This window comes from Sinocyclocheilus grahami, unplaced genomic scaffold (assembly GCF_001515645.1).
Source record: "Sinocyclocheilus grahami isolate Dianchi unplaced genomic scaffold, SAMN03320097.WGS_v1.1 scaffold758.1, whole genome shotgun sequence".
NCBI lineage: Eukaryota > Metazoa > Chordata > Actinopteri > Cypriniformes > Cyprinidae > Sinocyclocheilus > Sinocyclocheilus grahami.
Window position 1 is genome coordinate 444,576 of NW_015505937.1, and position 4,094 is coordinate 448,669.

Sequence of the window (4,094 nt, forward strand, 5' to 3'; positions counted from 1 at the left end):
GTCCTTCATTTTTTATTTTGGGTCAAGCTTCTCCCTCCAAACACCATTTAATGTTTCATTCAGACTTTGATGCTGAGAGCATTTAATATCTGTTGTGCAGATTTGATATCATCCATGATACTGTATAACAGGTCAAAGGTCATCTAATAGAGAATGGCCATCTAAATCTGGTTAAAGGTTTCATTATAGAGCATGTAAATAGAATTAGCAGAGTGTAAAATCACATGTGTAACAAAAATGCAATGAATGTATTTTGGGAGTGATTATGAAACTAATGAATTCAGCCTTCATGCAAAAAAAAATGTTTATTAGTATTTTTAAAGATGAATGCTTTGTGCCATTTTTTACATTAGTCCATCGCTGCTGTTGAGTCTCATATCAGTGTGTGTGAGTGTCGTGGAGTTTGTGTTCATCTGAGTGTGACGGAGGTTTTTGTACGACGCTTTCACTGTGCTACACTTTTGGTGGAGGAACTAAACTGACCATCAGTAAGTCTCTTCAATTCTATCATAAAAATGTATGATAGTCTATTTTAATTTACTTAATTTTATTAAGCAAACATTTGGCAAAAGTTATTATAAATTGTTTTTGAAATTAAGAACGTTAGAAAGGTTTATTCATGAATTGCAACATTTCATGATTAATTTGCCTCATAGTTAGTTAATTTTGTCTGCTATTTTACAACTATGTATTAATATTAAGTGATATTTCATGACATTTGTTTTTTCATTTAAATTCATATTTCATATCTTTTCAATTTTAACTTTTTCATGAATAATTTCTCATCTTATTATTGCTAACACTTAACTGCATTTTAATTCATTGATTGAAATAGCTTGATATATATTAAATTATTTTGTAATATAATTATGTCCATAATTCTTGATAAAGTTCACAAATTGGTTAAACGCTCTGAACTGGAACAGTTTCACTTCTGCTCACGAGAAATGAGTTATGAATCATAAATTCATCATCAGCTTGAGATGGAGAAGCTACTTTAGAAACTGTTAAACAACATGTTTATGTTGCTACACAATGACTTTACTATAGATCAACTTACACCCTGTGCTTTCTGATTCTGAACATAACTGAGTCAAACCCGTCTGACACAGGTCAGATCACTGTAATAGAGCTGATTTCACTCAGAACTCAGTTTTGAGCTCATGTGTAGTTCTGTGTTTGGTCTCGGTGTGTCAGTAGTGTGTGATAGTGTTTGAGCAGCTGCAGCATCAGTTCATCACTGTGACTCTGACTGACGGAGGTTTTTGTACCACTCTTTATCACTGTGTGAACACAACATTACTGTTGATCCTGTGTACACTCTGACAGTAATAATGTCCAGCATCTTCAGTCTGGACTCCACTGATGGTCAGAGAGAAATCTGTTCCATAATTTGCTCCATTGCTGCTGAATCTAGATGGAGTTCCTGACTGTCGTGAGCTAATGCCATAAATGAGGAGTTTAGGAGCTTCTCCAGGTTTCTGCAGGTACCAGGAGAAACAGTTCTTACACCAACCGTCTGACTGGTCTCCAATAGCGCTGCTGGTTTTACAGCTCAGAGTGACTGTCTGTCCGTTCTGAACATGTTTCTCTGTTGGAGTGCTGAATCTAGATGGAGTTCCTGACTGTCGTGAGCTAATGCCATAAATGAGGAGTTTAGGAGCTTCTCCAGGTTTCTGCAGGTACCAGGAGAAACAGCCACCACAACCCCATGAATGTTCTCTGATTCCTCTGCTAGTTTGACAGTTTATAGTAACTGTTTCTCCTGGCTGAACAGCTGCTACTGAGGGAGTCTGAGTCACAGAAATTTGTCCTGCAGTTTCTGTAAATGACATTTCATATGATAATAATGGCAACAGTTATTAAAGTATCCAGAACAAAATCAGTTTTACCATCGAACATGCATATAAATCACATTTTGAGTTATTAAAAGAGCAAATTAACCTTGAGCAAAAAGAATGAGTGTCCAGATACAGACGCTGATGATCATCATTTTCTTTCTGGTTGCCCTTTCAGTTAAAATAGAGAAAAGCTCTCAGTGATGAAGTGTTAAACTCACAGCACTATAAACACTCTCAGAGCACTGAAGCATCTGATCAATATGCAAACACTCTCCACATCATTTACCTCAAGACAGCAGAGATACACAGTTTTGCCATTTTATTTGTTCAGTATCTTTGCTGATACATTTCCATTTCCATAAACAGGCATTTATAATGTACTTATTTTGGGTCAAGCTTCTCCCTCCAAACACCGTTTATTGTTTCATTCATACTTTGATGCTGAGAGCATTTAAAGGGGTCATATGATGTTGCTAAAAATAATTTTTTTTGTGTATTTAGTGTAATGAAATGCGTTTATGCGGTTTAAGGTAAAAAAAAACATTTTCCACATACTGTACATCGTTTCTCCTCTATGCCCCGCCTTTCTGAAACACGTCGATGTTTACAAAGCTCATCGGTCTGAAAAGCGAGGTGTGCTCTGATTGGCCAGCTATCCAGTGCGTTGTGATTAGCCGAATACCTCAAGCATGTGACGGAAATGTTACGCCCTTTACCATATTGTGATGCCGTATCCGGCTGGAGCAACAAGACATAAACATTAAAACCCATTATAAACTAGGCATTTGTTGCATCCAGTGGGGACATGATTACGGATTATAATGACTTATACTGTCTTTTTACGTGTTGCGTTACACCGTGCTGCCTAAACATAAAACCATGTCTGCATTTGTGATCGGAGAAATGACAAACAACAAGCGCTACTCTACACTGCTCAAAACTCGCGTTTGAATCATCAGTGGCAAATTCTTTAAATATGAAAACGTACTTACAGACTGTGAGTCAGAACAGCCGGCATTGTAGTCTACTCTGTCGTGTCCTCTTTTGGAAGACCAAACAAAGTAGTTTCGCTTTCACAATGAACAGCGTCACACACAGCGGCTAGAGTGAGCGGAGGCCGGGGGGCTTGAGAACAGCGCGGCCAGCGGATTCGACGAAGGAGCGTCCGACGGGCTTGCGGCAACCACATGTGACGACCCCGGGCTGGACTCCGCTTCGTCCACAGTGAAAGCCAATCCTGCGATCCACAGCACGGAGTTGATGTATTTCCTCAGTGACCAGCACGGATCAGCTACAGGCAAGACGAAGCGGATATCGTCCTCATTTGGAAGGCCAAACAAAGTAGTTTTGCTTTCAAAAGGAAACACACAGCGCCTTCACGACACAGCGGCGGCAACAACAACAATACTACAGCGAGAATAAAAGTTACACCTTCTTTGGGCGGCGTTATGCAAATCTTCCCACATAGTGACGTAGATATGTGGGGGCGTGTTGGAACAAGCCGTTTTAGGTAGGCGTGGTTGACTCAACTTTTATAAAGAATATCTCTTTGGATTTGAGACTTTAGTCTGTGCAACTTTACAGATCTTCTTTATGTTCTTCAAGTTCTTTGTGCATTTTTCTTTTTTTGTACTTGTTACTTTGCACTTTTTGTTAGAAAATGTTTATTCACTGTTATTCAAGTTTAAGGTATCTAATATTTTGATACTTAATTTCCATTATCTAAATATTCTTAATTAAAAGTTTGTCATTTGGAAGTGTGTATGCCGCCTTGCATTATTATGCGGTTACATTATGATTATATATTCAGTGGCATAAAATGGACTTTAAAATGACAATAATATCGCTTATCACAATTACTTCTGGGGCAATATATCGCACAACAAGAAGTTGTTATCGTGACAGGCCTACTGACAACCCTTTTTAGATAGGGCGTGTGGATCCCGCAGATCACAGCGATAACCGCGAGGTGAGAAACTGTGCTGCGGCAACAGCAGAACCGGGCCATGAGACACAAATGCTTTGTCCCGCATCCCTCAGGAATAGGAACAATTGGAGTGGAGACGACTGGAGCCTAGACACCGTGACTCATCACGATGAGCGTGTAACTCTGAACGCGCGTGCTCTATGCCGAGACAAATGCGAAAGCAGAACATGCCCTCTAGTGTTAAAATCCAAACAGGGAGGCACACATTCTCTAACAGTGCGTTCACACCACTGCCGTCGAGAGCATCAAAGTGGCCGGAAGTCATT

The 4,094-nt window shown here is 39.4% G+C and overlaps 1 long non-coding RNA gene across 1 annotated transcript in view; it reads right to left on the reverse strand.

The window, feature by feature from the left end:
• Nucleotides 1-1,607: 1,607 nt before the first annotated feature.
• The window catches only part of LOC107561127 (uncharacterized), a 3,604-nt gene continuing 1,117 nt past the window's right edge, over nt 1,608-4,094 (reverse strand). The window contains exons 2-3 of the long non-coding RNA XR_001605807.1: nt 1,945-2,009; nt 1,608-1,822 (exon numbers count right to left, since the gene is read on the reverse strand). This is a non-coding gene — a long non-coding RNA (uncharacterized lncRNA). The remainder of the gene's footprint in view (nt 1,823-1,944; nt 2,010-4,094) is intronic.